At 50.0% G+C, this 5,635-nt stretch overlaps 1 long non-coding RNA gene across 1 annotated transcript; it reads left to right on the plus strand.

Annotated features, from left to right (window-relative positions):
* The first annotated feature begins 523 nt into the window (after positions 1 to 523).
* Positions 524 to 2,232, plus strand: LOC123077597 (uncharacterized). Its single transcript, XR_006436723.1, has 2 exons — positions 524 to 921; positions 1,454 to 2,232. It is a non-coding gene; the product is annotated as an uncharacterized lncRNA (long non-coding RNA).
* Positions 2,233 to 5,635: the final 3,403 nt, after the last annotated feature.

The following is a 5,635-nucleotide window of genomic DNA, read 5'->3' on the forward strand; positions in this document are numbered from 1 at the left end:
GGTCGAACTCATTTGCATCGATAGCGAGATGTTTGTGGTGACTTCATCAATCTGAAGACCCGTCGGCTGAGTCTCTCTAGGGTGAGTGTGTATGTATGTTTGTGAGTGCCTACATTTATACTGTGTTTTTCAAAAGAAGATTCCCTTTAGCCTTTGTATGCTATAATTTAATGCACCATGTGTTGTACGGGAAGAAAAAAACATCGTATTTTTAGTGACTGATTCATGATGACATTTTCATGTCCGACATTGTGGTTGGCGTCCGCAATTCAAAACAATTAATGAAGCCACATCCATGTCTTTGACGGCGTCTTCTTCGGCATTGCACTATCACCAAACGGAAAAATTGTGGTGCATCGAAGTGGGATTGTTTATATAAGATTTTGTTAATATTTGAGGTTAGTATTTTTTAGCAATGTTGATTGTTTTTTGTTTGCAAGATTATTCCGTTCCTTTTCTAAGCCACCCACGTATAAATCGCCTCTTTCTATCGTCACGTGTCCCCCGCATGGGTCCAGCAGCGCGCACGCGTTCGTTCCCACCGCTGAAATCTTATCCTCTCGACTCCTCTCTCGTCCCGTTTCTTCCTCTTCCTCTTTTCCCATTGTTCCCTTCTCACTTTCCTCATCTTCATTCGCAACGCAACTGCTGTGTCCACGGGAGACGCTGGAGACGATGCACGGTTGGGTCCTGCTGCGAAGCTTCCGTCGTCCATGCGCTCCGATGCTGCCCGGAGGACGCGCTGTCGTGCTCGCCTGCGCAAGCTGCGGGTTTTGCAAGGCAGGGGCTCGCTGCTGCTAGCCCGCACGAGCTGCTCCAAGGGAAGCCCCGGCCTTTTTTTTCGTAAGGTGACCAGAAACATGGTTGCTACAGCTTGAGGGAGTATAGCTGGTGCTCCTCCGGAGTTACTCACGCGATGCGGTGAGTGCTGTTTTGGTGGGGCTGGAAGTGATCTTGTGGTTGCGAATCTAGTGGCCTAAATCATACTGTATTGACGCATTTTCTATTCCTCAAGGGGCCGTCGTCCTCTTGCTGATTGGATTGTGCTTCTTCCTTCCCTTCCTCTGGTTGTTGATGCCTCAAGCAGCCACTGCCGAGTGTGTGCTCTGGTTATCGGATATCCGTAGTTGTTCCTTCGTAAACTCCCTTTGAGTTTATTCCGTTTCCTTCTTTCTGCTTGTTGATGCCTCAAGCAGCCGGTGTATATGAATTGATCTGATTGATTACAAAGGAGCGAGGTGGTACCGCAGTTGTTTCTATTCTTCCCCCCTTCGCAAATCCCCACTTCTTCCCACTCCAGCAGCCCGACCTTCCTGCCTCCGACCGCGCCTGGAGAGGAGCTCTAGCTATGCCACGAGCAGGCCATCCCAGCAGCTGCCGCCGCCCCTCTGTCCTTCTCTCTCTCGGCTTTTCCCTTCTCCTTCTCTCTGTCACTAATCTTTGTCTTCTATAGGGAAGGAAGTCGCCATGGAACAACCCAGCCGCCTTGGAGCTCGCCTCGCCTCCGGCCCACCACCTCTCCGTCGGCCTCGTGCTCCTTCGCCGCGATCCGTTCGCCCTGCCGCTGGATCCACGCCGGAGCAGCCGTATCCGCCGCCCAGACCACCAACCAAGAGTCGCCTCTTGCCTGTCCTGCGGTCCGGAGGAAGACGACCGAGAGGAGCGCCCATTCATCCACCCCCTTGGAGCTCGTGCTGCCTTCGGGCCGCCACCTCTCCGTCGGCCTCGATCCGTCTGCCCCGCCGCCCAGCCCACCAACCAAGCGCCGCCTCTTGCCTATCCTGTGGTCGCAGGTCGAATAATAAAAACTGCAGGGTCCTTTATGTAAAAGCGAATCATTTTTTCGGATTAGCCACTTAAAAATAGGACCGCGGGTCAAATTCTCAGAAACAGATGGACTTTTATGCAAAATCGTGCGCGACGCACGGGCAGAAACCCAATTCTCTTTATTATTAGGTAAAGATTACTCGCTAGTTGATTATTCCATTGATATAAGTAAATGTGAGACCTAAGTGAATATGGTTAGTTCATGATCTTTCTTGAAAACCTGAACATCAGTTAGACATATTTACATCAATAAGATCAAATAGAGTTTGTAAAAGACTTTCTTTGTCACTTTCAGTTTGTCAACTGAATTGATTGAAGACAAGCAATGGGTTAAGCTTGGGGGAGTTGATACATCTTCATCGTATCTACTTTTTCAAACTCTTTTGCCCTTATTTTGGACTTTAATTTGCATGATTTGAATGGAACTAACCGGACTGATGCTATTTTCAGCAGAATTGCCATGGTGTTATTTTTGTGCACAAATAAAAGTTCTCGGATTGACATGAAAATTCATGAAGAATATTTTTGAAATATATAAAAAATATTGGCGAAAGATCAACCAGAGGGGACCCACCAGCTGTCCACAAGGGTGGGGCGCCCCCTAGGGCGTGCCCCCCTCCCTTGTCGGTCCCCTGGACCTCCTCCGACCCTAACTCCAACTCTATATATTCACGTTCGCGGAGAAAAAAATCAGAGATAAGGATTCATCGCGTTTCACTATATGGAGCCGCCACCGCCTCCTATTCTTCCTCGGGAGGGCAGATCTGGAGTCCATTTTGGGCTCTCGAGAGGGGAAATCGACGTCGTCGTCATCATCAACCATCCTCCATCATCAATTTCATGATGCTCACCGCCGTGCGTGAGTAATTCCATCATAGGCTTGCTGGACGGTGATGGGTTGGATGAGATTTATCATGTAAGAGTTAGTTTTGTTAGGGTTTGATCCCTAGTATCCACTATGTTCTAAGATTGATATTGCTATGACTTTGCTATGCTTAATGCTTGTCATGAGGGCCCGACTGCCATAATTTCAGATCTTAATCTATTATGTTTTCATGAATATATTTATGTTCTTGATCCAATCTTGCAAGTTGTAGACACTGACACCGTTGCCGGGGAGGCTAGGTAAGCGGCACTAACTGTTGGGGAACGTAGTAATTTAAAAAAATTCCTACGCACACGCAAGATCATGGTGATGCATAGCAACGAGAGGGGAGAGTGTTGTCCACGTACCCTCGTAGACCGATAGCGGAAGCGTTATCACAACGCGGTTGATGTAGTCGTACGTCTTCACGATCCGACCGATCAAGTACCGAACGTACGGCACCTCCGAGTTCTACACACGTTCAGCTCGATGACGTCCCTCGAACTCCGATCCAGCCGAGTGTTGAGGGAGAGTTTCGTCAGCACGACGGCGTGGTGACGATGATGATGTTCCATCGACGCAGGGCTTCGCCTAAGCTCCGCAACGGTATTATCGAGGTGTAATATGGTGGAGGGGGCACCGCACACGGCTAAGAGATCTTAAGGATCAATTGTTGTGTCTCTGGGGTGCCCCCCTGCCCCCGTATATAAAGAAACAAGGGGGAGGCAGCCGGCCAAGGGGAGAGGCGCGCCATAGGGGGGAGTCCTACTCTCACCGGGAGTAGGACTCCTCCTTTCCTTGTGGGAGTAGGAGAAGGGAAGGGGGAAGGAGAAAGAAGGAAGGGTGCGCCCCCCTTCCCTAGTCCAATTCGGACCAGACCATGGGGAGGGGTGCGGCCACCTTTTGAGGCCTTTCTCTCCTTTCCCGTATGGCCCATTAAGGCCCAATACGAATTCCCGTAACTCTCCGGTACTCCGAAAAATACCCGAATCATTCGGAACCTTTCCGAAGTCCGAATATAGTCGTCCAATATATCGATTTTTACGTCTCGACCATTTCGAGACTCCTCGTCATATCCCCGATCTCATCCGGGACTCCGAACTCCTTCGGTACATCAAAACTCAATAAAACTGTCATCGTAACGTTAAGCGTGCGGACCCTACGGGTTCGAGAACTATGTAGACATGACCGAGACACGTCTCCGGTCAATAACCAATAGCGGGACCTGGATGCCCATATTGGCTCCCACATATTCTACGAAGATCTTTATCGGTCAGAGCGCATAACAACATACGTTGTTCCCTTTGTCACCGGTATGTTACTTGCCCGAGATTTGATCATCGGTATCTCGATACCTAGTTCAATCTCGTTACCGGCAAGTCTCTTTACTCGTTCCGTAACACATCATCCCGCAACTAACTCATTAGTCACAATGCTTGCAAGGCTTATAGTGATGTGCATTACTGTGACGCCCCCGATTTGACCGTACACTAATCATGCACGCAAATGTGTACGATCACGATCAGGGACTCACGGGAAGATATCACAACACAACTCTAAAACATAAATAAGTCATACAAGCATTATAATACAAGCCAGGGGCCTCGAGGGCTCGAATACAAGTGCTCGATCATAGACGAGTCAGCGGAAGCAACAATATCTGAGTACAGACATAAGTTAAACAAGTTTGCCTTAAGAAGGCTAGCACAAAAGTAGCAACGATCGAAAAGGCAAGGCCTCCTGCCTGGGACCTCCTAACTACTCCTGGTCGTCGTCAGCGGCCTGCACGTAGTAGTAGGCACCTCCAGTGTCGTAGGTGTCGTCGTCGACGGTGGCGTCTGGCTCCTGAACTCCGACATCTGATTGCGACAATCCGGTATAGAAAGGGGAAAAGAGGGAGAAAAGCAACCGTGAGTACTCATCCAAAGTACTCGCAAGCAAGGAGCTACACTACATATGCATGGGTATATGTGTAAAGAGGCATATCAGTGGACTAAACTGCAGAATGCCGGAATAAGAGGGGGATAGCTAGTCCTGTCGAAGACTACGCTTCTGGACATCTCCATCTTGCAGCATGTAGAAGAGAGTAGATTGAAGTCCTCCAAGTAGCATCGCATAGCATAATCCTACCCGGTAATCCCCTCCTCGTCGCCCTGTTAGAGAGCGATCACCGGGTTGTATCTGGCACTTGGAAGGGTGTATTTTATTCAGTATCCAGTTCTAGTTGTCATAAGCTCAAGGTACAACTCCGGGTCGTCCTTTTACCGAGGGACACGGCTATTCGAATAGATAAACTTCCCTGCAGGGGTGCACCACATAACCCAACACGCTCGATCCCAATTGGCCGGACACACTTTTCTGGGTCATGCCCGGCCTCGTAAGATCAACACGTCGCAGCCCCACCTAGGCTCAATAGAGAGGTCAGCACGCCGGTCTAAACCTATGCGCGCAGGGGTCTGGGCCCATCGCCCTATGCACACCTGCACGTTGCGAACGCGGCCGCGAGCAGACCTAGCAACCCACACGATCACGGCGGTTACGTCAAAGCGGTCCAACACGGCGCGCGCCACTCAGTCGCTGACGTCAAAAGAGCTTCGGCTGATACGACGACGTCGGGATACCCATAACTACTCCCACGTAGATGGTTAGTGCGTATAGACCAAATGGCCAGACTCAGATCAAATACCAAGATCTCGTTAAGCGTGTTAAGTATCCGCGAACGCCGACCAGGGCCAGGCCCACCTCTCACCTAGGCGGTCTCAACCTGCCCTGTCGCTCCGCCACAAAGATCCACTTGCGGGTACTCCCACGAGCCGACCCGACTTTAGTCATCACATGTGTCATGTATATAGTATATAAGTATATGCCCGTGATCACCGCCCAGGTGATCACGGCCCGATAGTATAGCACAGCAGACGGACAAGAATGTAGGGCCACTGATGG

The sequence above is a fragment of the Triticum aestivum genome, chromosome 3D, assembly GCF_018294505.1.
Source record: "Triticum aestivum cultivar Chinese Spring chromosome 3D, IWGSC CS RefSeq v2.1, whole genome shotgun sequence".
NCBI classification, from domain to species: domain Eukaryota; kingdom Viridiplantae; phylum Streptophyta; class Magnoliopsida; order Poales; family Poaceae; genus Triticum; species Triticum aestivum.